Source organism: Thamnophis elegans, chromosome 15, assembly GCF_009769535.1.
Source record: "Thamnophis elegans isolate rThaEle1 chromosome 15, rThaEle1.pri, whole genome shotgun sequence".
Classification (NCBI taxonomy): Eukaryota; Metazoa; Chordata; class Lepidosauria; order Squamata; family Colubridae; genus Thamnophis; species Thamnophis elegans.
In genome coordinates, this window is record NC_045555.1 from 27,346,831 (window position 1) to 27,372,995 (window position 26,165).

Sequence of the window (26,165 nt, forward strand, 5' to 3'; positions counted from 1 at the left end):
GTTATTCTGCTATTCTTGCTGACTTTGGATGTTTTCTTGCAGATTTTTCTTTACCCAAACTAGGTAACATCATCAGTCTGGAGTTGGGCAATGAAAAGTCTGCAAGAAAACATCCAAGCTCACAAGCACCAAGGAACCCTAATTTAGAAGCACGTTAGCAAAGCCATTGTCAGACCTCCAGCCATCTTTTCATTTGGATCTTTGGCCTGCTACTTTCTATTATTCTACTATGCATTTTCTATTATGGGAAAATGGGAGGGGGGATTGTACAGAGTTAGATGATATATAGCTGTTCTGACCTCCTCTCCGTATGGTGAATCATGCCGACACAGGATTACTGCTAGACAATTTATTCACAGTAAATTAACACACCAATAAGACTTTGGCAGCAACCCAGACTTCCCAGATAAGGCATACACACCAGAGCTTCTCCAGCTTTAGTATAATAGTTGAATCCTGCAAACAGCCTCCTCCCAAAGTCTCCTCTTATATACTCTCTTGGGAGGAGCCTAATCACAACCACCTGGGGCCAATTATCTCCTTTGCCTCCTTAATTGCTGCCGGTGCTTATCCGCCCATCTCTGCCAGGTGTCCAGGACCAATTCCCTCTGAACCTCAAGGGCCTGACGTTTTCACCACTGCTCCAGGGCCTGACATTATGGACACACTCTCTTTGGCTTACACCACTGCTCCATGCCTCAGCTGCCTCCTGGTGGCCAACCAGCCTCTCTGGTCCCTGCTCAGAGTCTGAACCCTGTCCAGGGTCCTCCACATCTTCCAGAGCCCGCTCATAGGACCCCTCGCTATTGGAGTCTGTTTGCCGTTCCAACGGCTCCTGCTGGGCCACAACATGTAGCCATAACAAAATTCTTTCAAGAAAGCCAACGTCATCCTTTGTCTCTGCACCTGGACAGAACTGGATGGGTAAAAGTTGCCAACATGGCAGTGGGAAATTGGACCATGTGCTGGACTTGTGGGTGGGGGGCAAAATCTTGAACTTTCAACTTGGTGGAAAAACTGGGAAGCTTTCAGATTCAGGTTTTCCCAGATGTGCCAACATGGCTCTCTTATTAAATTGGAATTTTGAGGAATCCTTTGCCTCAGACTCTGATGTACTTTCAGATGCTATTTGGCACACAGATGCCCAAAAGACAGAGACTTTCAGTCATTATGCAATGCGCACCATATTGCTGCCACAGACAGGATTCATTGGAAGAAGATTGCTGCTCTTCATGCTTCATGCATGAAGGAACCAATCATGAAGATGACCATCTTTCTGATTTTGACTTCTCCTATGGACACCTAAGGGTTGCAGTAGCTCAGTGGCTAAGACACTGAGCTTTTTGATCAGAAAGGTTAGCAGTTCAGCAGTTCGAATCCCTAGCGCTGCATAACAGAGTGAACTCCCATTACTTGTCCCAGCTTCTGCCAACCTAGCAGTTCAACAGCATGTAAAAATGCAAGTAGAAAAATAGGAACTATCTTTGGTGGGAAGGTAACAGTGCTCTGTGCACTTTCGATGTTCAGTTATGCTGGCCACATGGCCACAGAGATGTCTTCGGACATTGTCAGCTCTTCGGCTTTGAAACAGAGATAAGCACTGTCCCCTAGACTCAGAAACGACTAGCACATATGCGCGAGGGAACCTTCTTTACCTTATGGACACCTAGAAGTCTCACATCTGTCACAAATGTAAGAAGGGATGAAATTTCCTTCTGATAACATTTTGCAGTGTTTCCATTGTATGACCACTACCTTCCCTCCCAAAGCATATAGCAATCAGCTTCTCTTTAAAAATGAGCGATCCAAATGTGATGGAATTTGGGGTCAAGCCAGAGTTGGTAAGGAGAACAGAAGTAAGACCAATGCTTCACAGAAAAGATTGGGTATGGGGGCTTTCATTTCAAGATGCAGAGGGGATTACAATAAAACCGCTCTGGGTTATTGATTATTCTCCATGTCTTTGTTTTCCCTTCATCTTCATTTATAACAATTTAGAATGCCACTATTACTAAATGTGTAATTGGCATCTTCTGGTAAAAAATAGATCACATTGGAGAGTTTTCACATTTGCTAACTATCACATTGGGTCATGCACAGACGCAATAGTATATAAAATCAATAAATAATTACAGCATGATAAGGCTGCCTCTTTGATGTCTTAAATTATAAGTTGAAGTTTGTGACCTGCACTCTTGTCCTAAGGGCAATTTCTCCTTTTCTCTCTCTTTTGGTGGCTTCAACTGGGCCTTTGAAGAATGAATCCCCACCTGGGAAATGTCATATATACTAACCAGAGATTTAAAAAAAATTGAGCTTTGAGGAAAACCAGCTGGGGTATGTTGAAAGGTGTGTGTGTGTGTGTGTGTGTGTGTGTGTGTGTGTATATATATATATATATATATATATATATATATATATATATATATATATATATATATATATATATATATATATATATATATATATATATGGCAAATACCACTCACTCATCACAAAATCTCTAGAACCGTAAATCTTACAAACTTGAAATTTGGCACTTATGTTCCTCTTGGCTTCTAGGTACTTACTAAGAAAGGATTTTTTGAAATGACCATCAGATCATTAGTAATTCTTATTAAGGAATTAACACACTCTGATGCTAAGGAGTTCTACTCCCCCTAACCACCTGAAAACAACTCTGTTCCAACTGCCAGTTGCCTTATATTAACATGCTCTGATGCTAAGGAGTTAGACATTCTACTCCCCCTCCCCACCTGAAAAGAACTCTGTTCCAACTGCCAGTTGCCTCACATTCCGTTACCTCAGTTTAAAATGGCAGACATTCCATTCCTTCACTCAGGAGCAGTCTGGGGCTCCTTACAGTACTAAACATTGCTACCTCACCAAAATGTCTACGCCTTCCATTATGGAACTGCTTCCGGACTCAAGGCGGCAGGAGCAATATTCTCTTTAGTGTTTCAATCACCGACCACCACTGAGCCAATGGATTGTGAACTGAATTCCGATTACATAATTCGATTGTGAAGCACGGGTATCCAGCTACTAGTACAACATATTTCCAACAGTTCCCAGAAGACAATGGTAGAGAGGACCACTGGAGAGTTCAGAAATATATACAAGGGTGTTTAGAAGAACTAATGAAGACTTTTTGGCATACCTCCTCTGTTAAGGTGTCCAAAGCAATTAGTGCCATATCTTACACAGACAAAATCCCAGAAGGGGATCTGGAAAATTAATGTCTTTTAAATTCATGTATATTTGAGATGTCTTCTCAATTACCTGTCTCATAAATGGAATATATAATGTTGTTCTGTAATTGCACAGATTTTTCAGATCAAAGGGAAGTTTCACCAATAAAAGCTTGCTAATGTCTCTTTTAGGCAGAGGGAATTGCATATATCCAGTAAGGACTCAATCCAGATCCTTAACTATGGCCCTGTCTTGGCCTGGCCACATTAATTACTCAGGAAGTGTAACCCTAATCGCTTCACACAACCTGTCAACATCTGAAAGCTTACAAAGATTCAGTTATGGGGACTGGGCTGAAACAGTTCCTAATGACTGCAAGAATAAGGAATAGTATTCAACTGTATGTGACAAGTATATATCAATCTGGTCACTTATCCCTTCAACCAAATTGATCAGCATTAAATACACCTCTATATTCATTTGAAATTTTGTCTTGCAAATGGTGCGCAATGCTTAATGGACAAATCTCAATAAAAAGGTAAGGATAAACTTTTCCTGTCAATACTTTCCCCAAGGTTTCCTGTTAATTTTTCATAGATGTGCTTTTAAAAAATGCATTTTGCCAATATGTCTTATTTTTCTTTTATGCAAGCCTTCCTTCCTTCCCTCCCTCCCTCCTCCTTCCTTTTGTAGAAACAAAGTGAAGAGAACCAGGAAGATGAGCCTGAAGAAGATATTCAGAAGTTGTTGGTGATGTTCGTCCATCATTTTCTAAGAGGATCTTGAAATCTAACAGATTGTGGGATGTCCACAATGTGTCCACAGGTGATTGGTAAGGTCTATACGGGCATGAAATGTTCTACCACATGTCGGGCAGACATAAGTGAGCACCATTGTTGCAGCATTTGTTGCTCTGGCTTTGCTGAGTGCTCGCTTCTCTGGTGCTGTGGTTGTCCTGTCTTCAAATATCTGGCAGCCTTAGTGGATCAGCATGTGCCATGTGGTTCAATCTTGCACCCGAGTTTCCCAGGAGGTGCTCTCGATATGCAGGGATTTGAAGGAGTCTTTCAACATGTCTTTGTATCGCTTCCTTTGTCCCCCGTGCGATCGCTTTCCTTGAGACAGCTCACCATAGAGGAGCTGTTTGGGAATGTGATGCTCTGGCACCCTTGGAACATGGGCTTTCATCAGCAGGGTGTGAACTGATGGCAGGTCTGCTCTGGAGATGATTTCTATGTCTGGCAACTTGTCCTGCCACCGGATCCTCAGTATTCTACAGAGGAAAGTCATGTGCAAGTGGTTCAATTGCCTAGCCTGCATCCTACAGTCCAAGTCTCACTGACATACATAAATTTTGTTATATAAATACATAATACATTAAATTGTTACATGAATGAAGAAGACAGAACCTTTCCTTAAGTCCTGGGAAGGAAGAGAATATGAAGAAGAGACTTTCTGTGGCACCAGTTTCCTCAAGTGGTCGTCTTCATAGGATGGCATAGAAGGTGGAATGGGAAGCCAAGGCACTGCTAGACCCAGGAAGAATGTTCAATTAAGCTAGCAATGACCTTCTTGATTGAGGAATTCTGAGAAATGAAGTTTTCATATCTGGATGCTTCTCTAGCACAAACTCGATATCCTTGAAGGCTGCATTAAGGTTGTGTTTAACCTTGGGGGGGTGGAGCGGGGAGGCCAGCTCAACATCATTCGTGTTAGGGGCACCTGTGGTGGCCCAGGTGGGGCTGGGGGATCAATTGTCTCCAGCAGAGGAAGGCGACACCAGGAAGAGTGCCAAATTCTTGTCCTCCAGGGGAGCCTCACTTTCAGCTGGCAGCCAAGTGCTAAGGTAGGACCTTCCTTCCTTCCTTCCTTCCTTCCTTCCTTCCTTCCTTCCTTCCTTCCTTTTCTTCTTTTCCTTCCTTGCTCTCTTTCCATCTTTCTTTCCTTTTCTTTGTCTCTTCTCTTTCCCTTTCTCCTTGATAGCCCCCTGCCAGTGAAATGGAGCTCAGGGAGGGGGGCATATGCAGCCCCCCCCCCAAGCTCTATTTTCACTGACAGAGGGCTGCAGGAGGCCGTCCAGGTTGAAAATGGGGCTTGGGAAGGCCGTATGCAGCCCTCTGAAGCTCCATTTCCACTGGCAGAGGCACCACGGGTTAGTCCTTCATGGTTTCCAGGGCAGCTCCACAGGCCAGCACTTCATGGGCCAGATCTGGGCATAGGCCTTGAGTTTGACAACCCTGCCCTAGTGTATCATACTAAATTCTTAACTTAGGGAAGAGAAGAATTGTATAAGGGAAAAATTGTATAAGTATTTGACTGCTTTTTGAGCACAAAGTCTTTATTTTAAATTCAAACGGATTAGATGCATTTGTTAGCAATTTGTCATGATAAATTCAATACATGCTATCAACTTTGGAAGCTTGTAAAATTTTACCAAGATTTTACTTCTGCAATACAATAAATTGAACTTCTCTTTTGACTACTTAGTGAGAGAAAACTACATAAACGAAGACTATAAACACATATTATCTAAGTACCAAAGGCTTTTAGGTCCCAGAGTTCTTATTTTGCTGTATAATATTTCAAGGAAAATGAAATTAAAAACGCATAAGGGAGTGTTGTCTGAAATGAAATACTGATTAATATGTCAAATGATGAAGAAAATACTTTGTTATATTGTCCCTAGTGCTATATTTCTGTGCCCAAGTCACAAAGTCCAATATCCAATCGATAGAGCAGAGAAATGGAATGTTTTACATTTTCCAGATTTAAATGTAAGTCTCTTCTTACATATTCTCTTCTTTTCTTTCTTCTCCTCTCCTCCCTTTTCCTTCCCTTCCTCTTATTACTAATCTGTTCCCATAGCCAGTTCTGAAGAACCTCAACATACAGATGGTGTTCTTTTCATAATTTATTCCTTTTGTATCATATATTTGAGGACCAATCTTCCCTCTAGTCCGGAAAGTTAGCCTAGAAAGGAAACTGCAGAAGGCTGTGATTCTTGAAAGTTATCATTCCTTCTGTCTCCATTAAAAGGCAGAAATTGGACCATTCTAGAAATGCGGCATCATAATTGTTGATTATGATTGTTGATCAATCAAGGAGCTGTGGTGGCACAGTGGTTAAAGTGCAGTACTGCAGGCTACTTCTGCTGACTGCCAACTGACTGCAAATTGGCAGTTTGAATCCCACCAGGCTCAAGGTTGACTCAGCCTTCCATCCTTCTGAGGTCGGTAAAATGAGGACGCAATTGTTGGGGACAAGAGGCTGACTTTGTAAAAATTCTTAGAGAGGGCTGTAAAGCACTGTGAAGTACTATTGCTATCAACTGGCGTGGCTTTATTATTTTGGATTGTTTTTTATGACTCCCAAAAACAAAATCCACACTAGTGCATGCTTTAAAATTTGGGTTTTTTTAAAAAAAACACAGAATACCCCACCAAATGTTTCTTATACATTTCTGGAACGCTTCCCTTTCAATCTTTTGAGAAATAGTTTTCCATCATTTACTTAAGAATCATTCTCATTCTCCACCCTCCAAAACAGGCAATTCCCAGTGAAACAATCTTCTAATGCATGCCAAATCATTACTCAAAATTGCTGCCAATAATTTTCCCCATTATGTTCATGTTCCTACAGCAGAATGGCATGATCTTCCTCCTCCTGCTACCGAAGACTCTGTAGAACAAGGAAAAGATTACTGTAATCCTTTTCTTCCCATGACATCCAAGCCCTGTAATCTTCCTGCTAGGTTAGTGGCAAAATATCAAGGCCGACTTTACAAGAAAAACTTCTCATAAGGCTTCGTTGTATTGATAAATAGCAATTGGTGACTTTAAAAGAAGCTATCCAGGGCAAGAGCACCAAGAAAAGGCTAAAGATTGGGCCCAACCTATAATTTAGTCATCAGGTTTGTCTGCATTTATAAAGCACATGGATAACTTGCTGACATGTTCTTTTGCGAGGAGATTTTGATTGAAAAATTACCTAGTCTATCCTTGGGCATAAACAATATTTACAAGTATAAATACATAAGGGAAGACTCTCATATTTTGATACAGTTGATAAACATGGTGATAGGATATCTGCTTTATTGACAGCTGACAACAGACATACAATTATCATATTTAGCCTGCAAATTGTTGTGCAGTCACTAGATGGTAACAGTGAGATCTTGAAGCCTCAGATCTTTGTTGCCAACTAATGATCACCTGTATTGTTTGCAGTCAAAATATGGAAGCCTTACAGAAGTAAGTCCACAACAATTAATAGCTCCTGAACATTTTATTAACCAAAGATTAGATTAGATTAGATTAGAGTAGAGTAGAGTAGAGTAGAGTAGAGTAGAGTAGAGTAGAATACAATAGAATAGAATAGAGCAGAACAGAACTGGAAGGGACTTTGGAGGTCTTCTAGTCCAGCCCCCTGCTCAAGCAGGAGAACCTATAGTATATAATCTCAGGAACGTGACTGACCAGTCTCTTCTTAAAAACCTCCAATGATGGAGCACCCACAATTTCTGAAGGCAAGCTGTTCAACTACTTAACCATTCTCACTGTTAGGAAGTTTCTCCTTAATTCCAGGTTGCTTCTCTCTTTGATCAGCTTCCAACCATTATTTCTTGCTCTGCCCTCTGATGCTTTGGAGAATAATTTGACCCACCTCTTCTTTGTGACAGTCCCTCAAACACTAAAATATTCCTATCATGTCACTCCTAATTCTTATTTTCTTTAGACTAGACTAGACTAGACTAGACTTTCATGAGCTGTAAGCCATAATCATCACAATTATGACAAATCACGGCTTGAACTATCTTGCTTTGCATGTAATGAGTCTATCTCATATATTAGTTTTACCTTCTAAGTTGCATTACTGGAATAAATGAACTTTTGTATGATATTCTGATTTTTCGACTTTCACCTGTATATGGAGACTCTGTTCTTTCATCCTTAGCATTACCCGAGACTAGCAACTGTGGAAAATGTTTATTAAAATGCCCTTTTACAATCTTGTGTTCTCCAGATGCTTGATCATTGGTCTAGGTGACGAGAGATTTGATGGTTCAAAAATGTGGAAATCATCTAATTAGGGAACTGTGAACAGGTCTTCACTTAACTGCATCTTTCCTCTGCATTCCACTGAACGTTTTTAGGATCTGATTGGGATTGTAAGATTACGGAGGTCTGTTTTAGGATACTGCATGATTATGAAGCCTGTATTTATTATATTACATTCATTTCGACCAAAAAGAGAGAGAAGAATCGTGTTTGCATATCCTGTTTCCAAGAGGACCTTGATGCATGAAAAGTATTGGCAGACTTCACTACAGTCTACAGCCATCAGTTCACAAACAATTCCGAGAAGCTCAACAGGCGAACAAAATCAAACAGGGAATGAAATGAAGTCCCACCAGCTTCCAATCCCATCCATCATGGTTTGTTAACCTAATAGAAAATAGACTCTTTTCCTTGGTGGATGAGAATATATTAAGTCTGCAGCAACTACAAAACATACAGCTCTTAAACCTCTCTGTCTGCTTTCATCCTGTTAAATGAACAGAGAAAACACCATTAAGAACATTCCAGAATTTTAAATGGGCCTGTCTCATAGGAGCTGTGGCAATTGGAAATGGCATTTGCTCATGTTCCAAGAGCCTCCAATGGAGGTCATTATAGATTTGTTCCAGAAGGAATTTCTATATCCAAAAAGAGCTACTGCTAAAATCCAGAGTAATTTTGTTTGGTGGAGGGATATTCCGGGTTTTGTGAGTTTTTCTAAATATCTCTAGTATCCGGTGTTACTAAAACTCCACGTTAGAGGTGCATGAAATGTTATAATAACAAAATTATCCCTCCAGTTGCAGAATACCTCTGGGTTTCAGAATAGAATAGAATTCTTTATTGGCCAAGTGTGACACAAGGAATTTATCTTTGGTGCATATACTCTCAGTGTACATAAAGAAAAATAATATAGAATACATTCATCAAGAATCATAAGATACAACACAGTGATAGTCATAGGTTACTAATACGTAATCAAATTATACTAGGAAACAAATAAAACAGTATAAATTTTAAAGATACAAGGTTAAAGTCATAAATGGAAAAAGATAGGTACTAAGAAGGAAGAGAAGAAGAATAGTAATACAGTCTTAGTAGATAATTTTACAGTGTTGTGGGGATTAGTTGTTAAGCAGAGTGATGGCATTTAGGAAAAAACTGTCCTTGTGTCTAGTTGTTCTAGTGTGCAGTGCCCCATAGCGTCGTTTTGAGGGTAGAAGTTTAAACAATTTATGTCCAGGAGGTGAGTGGTCTGTAGATATTTTCACAGCTCTCTTTTTGACTTGTGTAGTTATTAGATCCTCAATGGAAGGCAGGTTGGTAGCAATGTTTTTTTCCCCTGCAGTCCTAATTATCCATTGAAGTCTGTGCTTGTCCTGTTTGGTTTCAGAGCCAAACCAGACAGTTATAGAGGCGCAAATTACAGAGTCAATAATTTTTCTGTAGAACAGAATCAGCAGCTCTTTGGGAAGTTTGAGCTTTCTGGGTTGACGCAGAAAGAACATTCTTTGTTGTGCTTTTTTGATGACATTTTGATGTGAGGTATCAATTTATGATAGAACCTAGAACCCTGAAGATCTCTTTGTTGATACTGTGTTATAGTAATTGTGTAATAGTGTAATAGACAATTCCAAACTTTCCTTCCCAAATGTAAAGTTTTACTTTGAGGTAGAACCATGTCTAGTTTCTCCCACCCTCAAAACAGGGTAGTTGAGGACGAGAAAGCTTCCCTTTCTGAAATCATCACATGTCTCCACCATGTTCTTCCTTGGAAATGGTGAAGATGGAAGCAACAGAATTTCAAAGGGAAGAAAAGGCCTTTTCATGAGGAAAAAACAAGGAATGTGTGCTCCATGGCAAGCATTTCTAGGGATTTGAGCAAAAGCTGAGGTGACAAAGGACCAAGAATAGACTTGGCTCAGCTTTATTCTCTCTCAAAAATGGTATATCCCTTAAAAACAAAAAACTCAATGTCAGCCAGCAGGCTACACCCATTGAATGAATCCCTGAGTGGATTCTGCCTGAAATGTATGCCAGAAAAATACATTGCATTACATTTCCTCCCCTGATCTTCCTGTAATTTATATGGTAATCAGCCGAGGGACTTCTTCGGAGTAAAAGCAGTTAATTCAGGCCTGGATATGAAGCATCAGGGCCAGAGGTGTGTAAACACACCAGCGCGCATAGACACTTTTCGAGGCAGAAATTGACCAATTTGTATGAGCTTGGGACTGGTAGAACCCAGACAACTACTCTTGCAAATAGCGTGACATAACATGGTTTTCGAAACATCAAACCTGGGGTCTCAGCAGTTGCCATGGAAACTAATGGTTCCATCAAGTCATCCAATAGGGTTTCAATATATGCCAGTTGTATGCCTGTCTGGAACTACAAACAGAGGTTTGGGTTATTGGGTATGGGGGCTACTAGCATGCTATCCGTGGTCAGGAAATTGACTGGAGCTCCGCATTTTGGATTACCACTATCTTCTAGTGCAACTCTAGGGTAGTTTGACTGCTGCAGAAATTCAACTGGTTCGGCTGTACATTAAATTCAAACGTTAAGTTTCAACTGATCCCCCAATTGCTCAGAGGGATTCCTGGAATGAGGACACGGTGACTCAGTGGCTAAGATGCTGAGTTTGCCGATCAGAAGGTTGGCAGTTCAGTGGTTTCAATCCCTAGTGCCACGTAGTGGAGTGAGCTCCCGTTACGTGTCCTAGCTTCTGCCAACCTAGCAGTTCGAAAGCATGTAAAAATGCAAGTGGAAAAAATAGGAACCATCTTTGGTGGGAAGGTAACAACGTTCCGTGGGCCTTCAGCATTTAGTCATGCTGGCCACATGACCACAGAGACGTTTTCGAACAGCGCTGGCTCTTCGACTTTGAAATGGAGATGAGCACAGCCCCCTAGAGTTGGGAATGTCTATCACATATGTGTGAGGGGAACCTTTACCATTACTTTTTACCTTCCTGGAATAAAAGTAAAACCTAGGCTTCATGAAAATATCATGAATGCCCTTGCAATTTTTAAAAACTTTTTCAGCTAAATTGTTTTGAACGAATGTACATTTTCTCCCAGTGACAGTCATTGAATTCTAAGATAGTTAGCTCCACTGTGTGGATTGCATAGCATGTGATTGTATCTCCCCATTCCTCTTCCTTTCTTTGAGAGTTCAAGGATGATTGTGGAAGGACTCATTTAAGAAATACGAGTTAGTGATGCCTGCAGTATATCAACAGCAGTTTAGGAAATGAAGCTGAGAAAGAAAAGGGGGAAGGGAAGAAAAGGGAAAGAAGAAGAGAAGGAGAAAGGGAAGGGATTTCCAAAGAAATGAGTCATGCATCTAATGAGGTCATTTTAAGTTTATTTTGACCTGCATTTAGCCAATCCCACTTGTTGACATGCAAAGCCTATTAGAGAGACAGCAGCATTCACTGTAATGAAAGCTCTTGCTTGACTCATTCCCTCTCCAAACATCAGAAAAATAATTAAGTCTGCATAATTAAGTCTGGATGGCATATTTCCAGGCTGTAATCCGAGGATGCAAAAGATGAGCTTGGGCTGAATTGCTTCCAACATCTGTTTCATAGGATTTTACGGCACTTGGAACCCAACCGCAGGCAATCCCAGGAAAAAGGGCAAAGATGAGGTGACCTGCATTTTCCTACAGGCTTTGAAACAACTTTATATTGCTGAGTCCATACACTGAATTTCTGGCACTGCGTAGCTTTCCTCTCAGGCCCTGCCCTAGTTCTCCCACACTTCAAAGTGGCTTCATGCTCCCTGGCCTGATGCTGGTGTTCAGCAGAAAAGCCCCTTTTGCTAGATGTGTCGAGCAGAGATGACAGAAGGCCCTCAGACTCTGCCCCACTCGTACAGAATAGCAGAGTTGGGAAGGTAATTGAAGATCTTCTAGTCCAAGCGCAAACAGGAGACGCTATACCCGTGATGGCGAATATATGGCATGTGTGCCCAAAGTTGCATGCGGAGCCATGTTGCCTGGCATGCACGGCATCGCTCATTCCTCTTCCAGGTTTCTAGCGTGGATGCACTGCGATGATCAGCTGGTCTTCACGTGTGCGGCAGTGCTGGAAATTGGAAGAGCTGGTCTTCCATTTTCCAGAGGGAGCATATGTGCTGGCCAGCTGATCGTCATGTGCACATGCATGTCAGTAACCAGAACAGTAGCTGGCTGGCGTGCATGCGCGTGCCGGAAACCCGAAGTTCCTTTTCCGATGTGCACATGCCACTTTTGCTGCTCCTCTTCCAGGTTTCAGCCCTGACAAGCGTGCAAAGAGCATGCTCCCTTTTTGGCACTTGATACCGAAAAGGTTGACCATCACTGTCCTATACCATTCTGGACAAATAGGTGTCAAGCTTCATCAGACTCTTCACTGAAGAAAGGAATAGAGCCATGTACACCCAGAGGGTGTGACTTGTTGGCACACAGAATTCAAAAGCTTTACAAAGCTCTTATTCTCCCTGGGTCCAGTATTATTGTCAAATCAATCCCTAGGACCTTGTTTGATATCCCTGAGTAGTTTAGATGTATCTTCATATTGTCTCCCAAAGGTGTTTTTTTTTAAGAGGCAACTAGACTTTCTGGTTTTTCTTTGAAGATGTTTTGCTTTTCATCCAAGAAGCTTCTTCAGCCCTGACTGGATGGTGGGGAATGGAAGGATTTATACTCCTTGGAGACATCTGATCATTTGCACCCTTTTATAGAGTTATTGAGGCCACATTGAGGTTTATCTGTGTCCTCAGGGTCACCTGAGTAGTGCAAATAGGTGTGAATCCTCCTTGGAGCTATTGAAACCATGACCAGGATCAGAGGTGGTACTCAGCAGATTCTGACCAGTTCTGAAGAACCAGTAGCAGACGTTTTCAGTAGTTCGGAGAACCAGCAAATACCACATCTGATTGGCCCCACCTCATCTCTTCTCTGCCTCCTGAGATCAGGAGGGAATGGGGATTTTACAGTATCCTTCCCCTGCCACACCCACCAAGCCACACCACACCCACCAAGCTACACCCACAGAAATGGCAGTAAAAAAAATTTGAATCCCACCACTGACGCGGATGACTGTGAATATCCATAGATTTCTTCATAGTGGTCCTCTCCAGCCTGCAATTTGCTGGTTCCTAGCTCACCAGATGGTAGCCTTTGCCATTCCTTTAACCATTGAGTGCCTCATCTTCCATGGGTTTGTCTATACATCTTTTTCAAAGTTGTTTAAATGTGCACCTTCCATCATAGGGATCTCATCATCCGAATGGCACATCCATTCATATTATGGATTTCACTCTGCTTTGCTTCCTGGAAGAATCTTTTTTTTTTTTTTGAGGGGGGGAATCTCTCAGAATGTTACAGAATGTGAGGGAGCCTAGCTGTAAAGTTGAGCCAAGAAAGGTATCCAACAAAGTTGCAGCTGCAAAGATAAAACAGATTCTTTGGTTTAGTAAACCAACTAATTTGTTCACACAACTGGGTTCTTCTCAAATGCAGTTGCTGATTTGGAATGAGCATTGGTGTTCTTTTGGGAGATATTGTGTCAACAGCAAGCCTGCAATCTGTTGCCAGGGTTCTCAAATGTGTTTTGTACTAATTGATAGCTAGCTAACACAATAGAGTGACATTGTTTGTCATGCTTCAAAATCTAAATGGTCCATTCAATGTTATTATTTTAGCAAGGCAGAAATTTATTAATTAGTATTTATTAATGAAATCCATTTGCCATCCATCTCATTTTGAAAGGACTCTGGGCATCTTACAGCATAAAAAATTAAAATCATCAGAAATAAATATTCCTAACCTAATAAAATATCCAATTAAAAAGAAATTATGTGCTTATTGGGTTTTTTTTTCAAGTATTGAGATAAGGTCATGCCAAAGGTAGATGTGGCTTGTATTATTGTTTAAGGAAATTTAGTGAACTTCACTGGTGAGATGTAAATATTTAATTAATAAAAATGACCAAATACACTCTAACAAGTCACCTGTACAATCTTTTTTGATTTCATGCTGTGTCCTGTGGTCTTAATTTTTAGAAACCAAAGATCATAAACCACTGTAGTTTTACAAGTTTTCCTGTCCATTTTTGCCTGAAAACAACTGGCCTCCAATCTTAGTTTCTTCTATTGCCTAACAGTCTGGCTCTTAATATTTGACTGCAAAGTTAGTTTGGAGCTTCTGTCATACTTTTATTCATTCATTCATTCATTCATTCATTCATTCATTCATTTATTTCATCAAGCATGTATTAGATAACATATACAAGTATAAACATGATTTTTGAACACACGGAATGGATATGAATAAAAGGGAACATTAGGACTGGGATGGTAGGCATGCTGGTGCGCTTATGCACGCCCCTTACAGACCTCTTAGGAATTGGGTCAGGTCCACGGTAGACAGTTTAAGGTTAAAGTTTTGGGTGTTTGAGGATGTAACAACAGAGTCAGGTAGTGCATTCCAGGCATTGACCACTCGGTTGCTGAAGTCGTGTTTTCTGCAATCGAGATTGGAGCAGTTTACCTTAAGTTTGTATCTGCTGTGTGCTCTTGTATTGTTGTGGTTGAAGCTGAAGTAGTCATAGAAAGGTAGGACATTGTAGCAAATAATTTTATGTACTACACTTAGGTCAGACCAAAGGCGGCATAGTTCTAAGTTGTCTAAGCCCAAAATTTCAAGTCTGGTGCTATAAGGTATTCTGTTGTGAGCAGAGGAGCAAAGGACTCTTCTCATGAAGTATCTCTCGTTCGCTCAATTGTATTAATGTCCAATATGCAGTGCGGGTTCCAGACAGATGAGCTGTATTTGAGAATTGGTATAGCAAATGTTCTGTATGCTTTAGTTAGCAGTACAATATTACCAGAGAAGAAGCTTTGCAAGATGAGGTTAACAACTCTTAATGCCTTTTTGGCAATGTTGTTACAGTGGGTTCTGACACTTAGATCATTAGATATGAGTACTCCAAGGTCCTTGACAGAGTGAGGGTCGTCTACAAGGTCATGTCCACCCAGCTTGTATTTTGTGTTCTGATATTTTTTTTGCCAATATGTAAGATAGAGCATATGTTGGTTGAGATTTGAAGTTGCCAATTGTTTGACCATTATGACATCTAGCCACCTATTTTGTATCATACAACTTGATTGTCCCAAAGGTGCTTTTTCAGGAGGCAACTGGAAGTTTTTTGTTTTTTCTTTGAAAACATTTTGCTTCTCATCCAAGAAGCTTCTTCAGTTCTAACAGTGCAGTGGGAAATGGAGCTGAAGCAGCTTCTTGGATGAGAAGCGGAAGATCTCCAAAGAAAAACAAGTCCAGTTGCCTCCTGAAAAAGCACCTTTGGGACAACCATGACCTGGATGACTGAGAATCTCTACAGACATACAACTTTATCCAAAACCCAGAATGTTTTTCTCTTGAGAAACAAGCCCAATTTTCACTTCCAATATTCAAGTTTGCCTATCAACATTCTGCCCTTGAAAATGTAAGGAAGATGTAGATGTGATGAAACCTCTAATTTGTTTACTTTCCCATTTCTGTAATTTTTTCTTCTGATTGTACCATGGATTCTTGCATCAATCAAGAGGGAAGAGAACAGAATGGAAAATAAACTTTATCTTGGTATATAAATAGCTAAAATCATTAAATGCTTTCTGCTTCAAATTTTAAAAGAGAGCAGAAAATTGTAGAAAATTGCACTGGGCCATTAGAGAGTACCTAGTTTTAATAAAATTTTGCTATGTTCAAGGAAACAAAATTCTGCTAATCCAGTAAACTTGTAAGCATAGCTAAGTCAGAACTGTTTGGATGCTTTGTAAAAAAGGAAGTAAACCCAATCTTATGACTTTATAGAAGGTGCAGAATAACAGAAGATGAGCTATAGATTCAGTGTTCCTTTTCCACAATGGCACAATCTTAATTTAGAAAAGATTATTTAATATTTTCCCTCAAGAACCATCTGCCAGGCCTGCAGTCATCTTTCTTTTGGATCTTTGGCCTGCCACACTTTCTATTATGTTATTATGCATTTTCTATCGTAGGAAAATGGGAGGGGGGATTGTAGGAGTTAGATGCTATGTAGCCATAACAAAATTCTTTCTGGAAAGCCAAGGTCATCTTTTGTCTCTGCACCTCTGCATCTGACTGGAACTGAATGGGTGGAATTGCCAGTATGGCAGGGGAAGATTGGACCATGTGATGGACTTGTGGGTATGGGGCAAGATCTTGAACTTTCAACTGGGTGGGGAAAACCTTGAAGCTTTCAGATTTGAGTTTTCCCAAATGTGCCAACATGGCTCTCTTAATACATTGGAACTTTGAGCAATTCTTTGCCTTGGACTCTGATTTACTTTTGGATACTATTTGGAACCCTGACACCAATATGGGAAAGATATTAAAATATGCTATTGTTAGTGTTCTTCATTTTATTTAAGTATCTTGTAGCCTAAAGGAAGAGCAATGACTACTTAGGAACATGTTCCTATGTGGTGCAGATTCCCAATCACGTGCACCTTACTTAGCTGGTGTGGGGAGAAATCTGCACCTGGTTCAGTTCCAAGCTGGGAGAAAGGCACTGGAGACAAAATGGAGGGTGGAGGCTGATTGAAAAGAGGGTCCATTTATTGATGAAGCAGAACCACCAAGCACCTGTGATTCTGGGCAGCTGACCACATGGAGTTGACAGAGGGTGGCTTTTATACTCCCTCTGGGCTCTATATTTGCACTTTCTGTTCCTGTGCAAGAACATGTATTCTATTAGGCTGTTGTCAGACTTCTATGGACCATGTAGGGGTTATGTAGAGGTTCTAGCTGGCTCTATAGGCAAAGTACAAATCCTAGCTGTTTGTCTGAGTTAAGTTTGGTTGAAGTTTCTGAGGGTGACACCATGTTCTTAGGAGATTGTGCAATATAGTGAGCTCTGTGTCTTTTGCAATCGGGTAGTGTGTTACTCCTATTATGTCCTGAAGGGTCATGTCTCAATGCCATCACCCTGACGCTGAAGGTCTTTTGTTTTGTAGATAGGCCCAGCCTTTCTCAATGGACACATAATATCTGCTGGGGGCAGGGAGACTGAGTCTGCTTTCTATCTCTAAAAAAACATATTTCTCCATTTTTCATTTAGGGAAATATAATATTCTGCTTTTTTCATATTTCCCAAAATATTTCATTCTTCTAGGAGAGGTGTAAGTGCTAACTTTCTGCACTGGAGTAATAAGTATTTGCTTTAATTAGACTTAGTCGCTTCTTCATTATAGTAAAGGTTAAGGTTCCCCCTGCACATATGTGCTAGTTGTTCCTAACTCTAGAGGGCGATGCTCATCTCCGTTTCAAAGCCAAAGAGCCAGTACTGTCCGAAGAGATCTCTGTGGTCAGGTGGCCGGCATGACTAAATGCCGAAGGCACATGGAACATTGGTACCTTCCCACCAAAGATTATTCCTATTTTTCTACTTGCATTTTTAAGAACTTTCGAACTGCTAGGTTGGCAGAAGCTGGGACAAGTAACAGGAGCTCACTCTGTTACACGGCACTAGGGAGTCAAACCACTGAACTGCCTACCTTTCTGGTCGACAAGCTTAACTTCTTAGCCACTGAACCACCATATCCCTTACCTCTCCATTATATCCATGAATAAATACCCTGGGAAGGAGCAACTCTTTGGAGGTGCAGACTGGTTCTGTCTCTGCCAGGAGAGAGAGCCACAGATGGCCAACAACTACCTGCTTGTCTTTAGATTAAATTCCTCTTAGCCTCAGAAGGCTAAAAGGAAAACTAATTCACTTTGTGAGGAAAAAAAACCCACCACTATCGCCACGATATAAAAAAGATGTGGAGGCTAAAAAAAGAGAGAAGAGAACAGATGATTAGGGGACTGAAAGCTAAAACATATGAAGAACGGTTGAAGGAATTGGGTATGTCTAGTTTAGTGAAAAGATTGAGCAGAGGTGACATGATAACAGCCTTCCAATATTTGAGGCCTGCCACAAAGAAGATGGTTTAATTTATTCTCCAGAGCACCAGAAAGCAAAGCAAGAAGCAATGCATGGAAATTAAACAAGGAGGGGACCAATCTAGAACTAAGGAGAAATTTCCCGACAGTTAGAACAATTGCTTCCAGACATTGTGGGTGCTCCCCACAATGTCTGGGGAGCACCTGAAAATTTTAAGAAGAAGCTGGACAGCCATTTTTCTGGAATGGTATAGGATTCCCTGTTTGAGCAGGGGGCTGGAAAGGAAGACCTCCAAGGTACCTTCCAACTCTGTTATTCTGTAATATTAAATACAGCAGCAGCAGCCGAATTATTTTGAAAACATTTCTCAGAAAGGAAATTAGATGAATCAATAAAAGAAAAACTGACAACTATGGGACAACTGTGACCTGGATGACTGAGAATCTCCATAGACATTTTTTAAAGCTTTATATCTGCCAAGCAAAAAGTTTTCTAAGGATATGTATTCTTTGTGAGTTGATGAACAAAGCTCTCAAAAGTTTGTTGGCAAATATTTCCTTATTAGCAGATTAAATACAATGGAGCACTAAATAAATCTTAAAGTGGATTTCATACCAACTGCAATGAGATAATGGTTAGAGATTCATTAAGGTAAAATACAAAAAAAAAACACCAGATTGATGGCTAAAAAGTTAGAAAAGAGCTCTGGAAGATTATTTCAGTGTACAATAAGTGAGGCAAGATTGTTATATTCGGAAAGATGGAAATATTCGTCATTATCTATCATCGAGGGATGGTTGGTGAAATTGACAGGACTTGCTGAGGTGGACAATCTGAGTTCTTTGATTAGAGACATGTCATTACTGAGATTTATAGTTTTGATGTTTAGAAAGAGTAGGCTATGGAAAGAAGGGAAATATAATGAAATTGGACAGAGTGGTTTGCTTTGAAATGTGGGCATGAGAACTAGGCACATTAAACACAAACTGTGTTTAACACAAACTCTGGGAGAAGCTGTAAGGAAAACAGCTGTAGCTCTTTATGTAGTTCTTTTATTTACTAAGATTTTTTTTATTCTGTTTATATTTAGTATGGTTACGAACATACATAATACTCCTTCCTCTTCCTATTTTCTCCACACCAACAACCAGAGGTAGGTTCCTCCTAGTTCGGCCAAATAGGTAGTAACTCAGCTGGACATGCAAAATTTTTCGGCCGCTGAACCAGTAGTAATGCCAGTAGGAACCCCACCTCCCTTCCAACAAACCTGTGAGGTGGGTTGGGCTGAAAGAGGGTGGCTGGCCCAAAGTCACCCAGCTGACCTTCATGACTAGAACCCACAGTCTCCTGGTTTCTAGCCTCTTACCAATGGGCTTCCAATCCATACTCCTAATCTCCCTCCTGCTGCATTGTGTGAGAGAATCAGAAGTGGGTTCCTACCAGTTCGCACCTATTTGGTAGAACCAGTTCGTCAAATCTACCGAACTGGTTAGAAGAGGTTCCACCAGTGGACCCGGAAAGCAGGCCACACCTACAGAAGAAGTTCCAAATTTTTTTGAAACCCACCACTGGTCTTTGGATATGATTATTCTACACTATCATGCTCATATTTATAAAACTCAGTGCCTCTGTGAAAGATAAGGATGACTACTGCGTTTGTGGTGCAATCAGAACATTGCGTGTGTTGAAGTTGTTTTAACGCAAACCAAAGATGCCTTTTAAAAAACAAGTTTACATCATATTCTTATGCATGCCAGTGCTGTGTGTGAGGTAATTTAAGGTGGTTCTGACAAGTGTCATCGGCATCTTCATATCCGGTCACATGGGTGGCAAGCCACTCCCATCCGGTCACATGGGCGACAAGCCACTCCCACAAAGGAGGCCACACCCACAGAGTAGGTTTGAACAATTTTTGAAACCCACCACTGGAGAGAATCCAGAGCTGGGGAGGGTGTGAGAAAGTTGTTATGGAGGGACAGATTTCACACCCCATGGAATGAGAAAGAATCTCAAAACAATCCCACTTTGACTGTATTTCACATAGGATGTGGGCAGAGATTAACTCCAAGAGCTTTTGGGATTCTATTGCTATGCTCTAGAATAGGGCCTGTTGAGCATGAAGGAGCATGAACTGAGGGCATCTTTTTCAAGATCTCAGTCCAAGAACCTTGGTTTAATCTTCTTTGGGACAGAAAGAGGTGGTATTCAACCGGTTTGGACCAGATCGCCTGAACCAGTTCCAGAAATCGGTGGTGGGCCTGCCCCCCCCCCCTATGTTGTCCTATTTAGGCACATTTTTGAGGCTGGGCGCAGGTGCAGAAGGAGCGCATATGAGCAAAGTGCATGTGTGGAAGGGGTGTAGGCCTGCGGGCATGTGGCAAACCAGTGGTAACAAAATATGAAAGCCACCGCTGGGGACAGATAGTTCTGAAGCAAACATTTTAAACCATGTAGATAACACCATATCTTATCCATCTTCACTTGGAAGTCCTATTTTGTTTCCGACTGGCGTGCATAAAATAGTGAGATGTTCTCTTGAGCCTTAGACATATGCTAGAAAAATGGCAATAAAGTTTTAGCTATGGCAATATTTGCAAGGCTGACTGAGATAAGATGTTTGAAGTTCAGCAAGCCCTTGAAATGCATTACATAAAAGCTGAGTATTTTATTAAATGAGAGGGGAAATGAATGTGAGGCCCTTAGTAACATTAAGCATGAACAACATGACCAAAGTAATAAGAAACATTGGACAACAGAAAAGTGAAGCTTTTTGTGGATTTGTATGAATTGATGAATAAGCCCGAAACACATAAAAAAGCAATTTATATTTAATTTTCAACTCTTCTGGTCCTCAAGTTTCTGGGGGGGAAATTGAGCATGGTTACTGTTGAGGTACAGAGACTGCATGAAGAAGTGGCAAATCTGCCTGTTTCTGGCACTCTTTAAAAAGAAGGAGGAGGAGGAGGAGGAGGAGGAATAGCAATCTCAAAACTATGTCCCCAGCTGGTCACCCTACAGGCAAAATTTGGGAAGATTGCCCAAATTTCTGCCTCCCCATATTTCCCCATTTATAACATTGGTGATGAAGCAACCATCAATCAATTGTGAAAGACAGCTTTGCTTGAAACAGCTGTATATCTTGTGACCTTCAACATCATCAAACCAAAACTTGTACTCATCCCCTGCCAAATCCAGTCTAAACATCTGGCCGACTGTGTGAATAACCATAATAATAGGAACAATTGTTATAAATCTATTGTTTAATACTATTTTGGATGGCTCCCTATTGGCTTCAAGCTGAGTCTAACTCAAGGCTCTACTGTGGTAAATAATAGAGTGCAATTAGACCAGGGTCTGATTTTGTTTTAGTTTGGGGTTAACAGCAAATCTTGTTTAAAATGTTATCCATGATTTAACAGATTAACAGAGTTGGAAAGGACCTTATAGGTCATCTAGTCCAACCCTCACGCTCAAGCAGGAGATGATACACCATTTTTGACAATTGACAATCCAGTCTCTTCATGAAAACCTCCAGTGATGAAGCTCTCACAATTTCCGAACTTCTGTTCCATGGGTTGATTGTTCTCACTGTCAGAAAATTCCTTCTTATTTCTATGTTGAATCTCTCCTTGGTCAGTTTCCATCCATTATTCCTTGTCTGGCCTTCAGGTACTTTGGAAAATACCTTGACCCCTTCCTCTCTGTGGCAGCCCCTCAAATGTTAGTAGGCTGCTATCATGTCTCCCCTGGTCCTTCTCTTCACTAGACTAGCCATGCCCAGTTCCTGGAACCATTCTTCATATGTTTTAGTCTCCAGTCCCCTAATCATCCTTGTTGCTCTCCTCTGCACTTTTTCTAGAGCCTCAACATCTTTCTGTGTGGTGTGTAGTGTGGTGACCAAAACTGGATGCAGTACTCTAGGTGTGGTTTTACTAGGGCTTTATAGAGTGGTATTAGTACAGGGCGGGGCATAACCTTTTCCTAGGGGGTCACAGCAACACTTGTAATAACAACACAAATAATTCATACACCATTCGAAAGCCCATCAAAAACTGAGTTTATTGACACGATTTAATAGTCAGTATGACCACCATTAGCCCTTCGAACAGCATTCAAACGAGGTGGATAAGAACACAACAAATCTTCAAACAGTTCCGTTCGATTTTCCAGATTTTTCAACACAGTTTCCAAATTCATTCTCAAAGTTTCAACCGAATATCGATTTTGACCTTGCTCCTGAATCATCAGAGCTTCCACTTCATCCTTAATTATGGCCCCAATGTTCTCTGCCGGATTGAGATCTGGCGAATTTCCCGGCCAGACGTCATTGCCCCAAAATTCGACATTGTTTTCCTTTAACAATTGCTGAGTCGCATTTGCACGCATGCAAGGAGCTTTGTCATGAAGAAAGACAGCCTCACCAACCACCAAGACATTGTCTGGATCACTGAGAAATGGAATGACATTCTCCAATAAAATTTTCTCACGGAAATAACTGCCATCCCAGGATTCCCCTTTATCCTTCAAAACCCAATGCAGTTTCTTGGCTGTGAAAATGACGAAAATCCCGATGCAAGTCGGATTGCGAACGATTTGTCGATATCGTTCATGTTTGGCGATGTCGTCGACGTCTTTAGCCCAAATTCGATCGTTCTGGAAATTCGGTTTTCGAATGGCATAAACGAAGAATTCGTCAGATGGCGCCAAATGAAGAAAATCTTCCTCGGTCCATTCAGACAACCAATCGCACAACCAAAGCCGATCTTGAACGTGTGTTTGAGTTTTCAATGGTTTGCAAATGACGTGGAATGGCTTCAAACCTTCTCGTTCTCGATATCGGCCGATTGTCCTTTGATCAACTCGTTTTCCACGAATTTGAAGGATTTCTTGGGCCACTTTTCGGTTTCCTTTTCGTTGTTTGCGACTGCCAGTTGCAATGATGGCTTTGCTTTCTTGGGACAGTTGCAGAGGACGCCCTTCTCCAAATTTTGTGAAACATTCTTGGGCTGTTTTGTTCCAATTATCAGTAACCCAATCCGGATGACGTTTCAATTTGTTTGCAATCCATTTTCGATTGATAAACGTCGCTCCAGCATCGCGAGCCTCTCGAAAGGCAATGTATTTTATTCTGTCAATGATCCTTTGTTCTTCCAAATCGAATTTTCCAGCCATTCTTAAAGCAAATTTAACATTTAATAGCTCATTCAATTCAGTTTTTTATGGGCTTTAAAATGAGGTATCGCGGAAGTTGTAAACTGCTGTCGATCTTGCTGTGACCCCCTAGGAAAAGGTTATGCCCCGCCCTGTACCTAACTTAACTTTCATTGTACACCTCTTTTAATGCAATTTAGGATTGCATTGGCTTTTTTGGCTGCCACTGCACACTGCTGGCTCATATTTAGCTAGTTGTCCATTAAGACTCCAACATCACTCTCACAGTCACTGTTTTTTTTTTCCTGTGCAAGGAAAGTTTTTAGAATTTCCTATATGAGGATGTCTCTCCGCATTACTATTGTTTGATGGTTAATGTTTTTATTAAAAGCAATTGGCTTATTTTGCCAGAGACAACTATATACAGTACAGTAGTTTGGGTAGTAAGCACTGCCCCTATTAGTGAACATTTATTCCAGGCGTGTGGTTGTGACCTCTGTGACATAACTTTCCTGGAGAGGACCATTCTCTGTGATCTACCATCTTCATTGTCATCAACAAGAGTGGGGTGTGGGATAAGGTGACCAGATTTTCAGATTGGTAAAGAGGGACACCATTGACCGGGGGGGGGGGGGGGGGGGCTTGATTAAAAATTTTATATTTTGTCAAAAGGTCACCCCAGGACACTGAAACCAGCATAAATACGAATCTATTGTCAAACAAAATTTTGATCACGTGACCATAAGGATGCTGCAACGGTCGCTAAGTGTGAAAAATGGTCGCAACAGTCGCTAAGTGTGAAAAATGGTCATCAGTCACTTTTTTCAATGCCATTGTAACTTTGTTTTCCCCCTCCTCGAGACACCTCACTTCTTCCTTCATTCCTCTTGCTTATCTACCTTCACCTTATCCGTCTTCTGCTCTTTCCCTCTCTTCCTTCCCTTCTCCTTCCATCCTCTCTTCTTTCCTCACTCACTCCCTTCCTCCTTTTCTCTTCCTTCCTCCTTCCATTCTTTCAGCTTCATTTCTTTTGCCTATCTACCTTCTCTGTCTTTCTGCTCTTTCCATTTCTCTCTTCCTCTTCGCTTCTGTTCCTTCCTCCTTCCATCCTTTCACCTTCCCTCCTTCCTATTTCTTCCTTCTTCCTTCCTTCTGCCTATCTACCTTCACCTTCTCTGTCTTTCTGCTCTTTCCCTGTCTTCCCCTTTCCTCCCTCCCTCCCTTCTTTCCTTTCCTGTGTTGTTTCTTTGTGCAACACTTAACACCAAGTATGATTGAAGTGTATTCTTTTTTAATGAATGAATTTGAGAAAGAAATGTTTCTCTTTGGTCAAGGATGTCTGTATGTGTGCAACACACAAACACACACACAGACACACACCAGGAGAGTGAAATTAAACATTTTCTGAATGTTTGAGCCCAAAAGATTTCCCCATCACAGCTGTAACAGGTGAAGCCAGCTTTCCCTATGAATGCCGTTCTCACAACCACCTTGGCAAAACTGACCCATAATCAGCACCACTGCTGGGACTCAGCTTGGACTGGCAAGCCTGCAAGTTGGAGGCTGGTGTGGTTGCTACCTTAGACCCACAATAGCACACACAGAGAACCCCGCTGGCCCATGCCAGTGCTGACAAGATAGGTGTGCCTGCACCCCCCCACCTGCCACCTGACGAGGGAGGGGGGAGGTTTTGTTGCACAGTGCCTGACAGCCCAAAGCCCCACGTGCCTTCTCCGCCGGGGTGGGCACTGGGCAGCGGGTGTTCCTCTCTCTCTCTGAAGTGGGGAGGGCCGGGTTGGCCCGGCGTCCCCCCCCAATCGGCACTTGGCGAGCACCGAGATGGGCGCGGGGCGGCGATGGGCGCAGCAACCTGGGCGCTTCCTCTTGCTCGCCTTCCACCACGTCTCCCGCCTGCTTGCAAGGAGCCCTGACGGAGCCCAGGCAGGGGAGGGGGCTGGATCCGATCTCTCCCCGTCCTGCCGCTCCGATGGTAAGTGGGGAGACCCCCTGAAGGGGAAGAAGGTGGGGGTCTTTTTTCCTCAGCTGGCTCACTCCCCTCCTCCGACGTCGGCGCTGCCTCGGCTGCGGGTCTCAAGCGCAAGCGAGGGAGACACATTTGCAACCAGGCACCCACGCTCCACTACTGGGATGGGGGAAGCGGAGGACCCCTCGCCCCAAACCTTCCCCCTTGCCGGGTGAGGAGGCTGCAGGGAGGTCACCTAGCGGCCGGACTGGATGCGCGGCCAGAGAAGGGCTGGAGCAGCCACCAGTGCCAGAGGGGTGACGCGCATGGTGGGAAGGCAGCCGTCCAGCCTGCTCTTCCCGGCAGCGGCTGCTCCTGCTCCTCCCTCCCTTCACATGGCCTCCTGCCTCTCTCCTGGCCAGAGCAGCGCCATGTTTGTTTAGATGTTTAGATGTTTATTAACATTTGTAGGCCGCCCTTTTCCCTGAGGGGACTCAGGGCGGCTCACATAAAATCAGGAAGGGGGAATACAAAACAATGACGTAGACACATATAATAAAAGTAATAAGCAACATACATTCATCATTCGGGAGGGGCGGCTATCCTTGTCCCCAGGCCTGACGGGCTAGCCAGTTCTTAAGGGCTGTGCGGAAGGCCTGGACGGTGGTGAGGGTACGAATCTCTACGGGGAGCTCGTTCCAAAGGGTCGGGGCTACTACTGAGAAGGCCCTCCTCCTTGTAGTTGCCAGCCGGCACTGGCTGGCCGATGGAATACGGAGGAGGCCCAATCTATGAGATCTAATTGGTCGCAGGGAGGTAATTGGCAGAAGGCGGTCTCTCA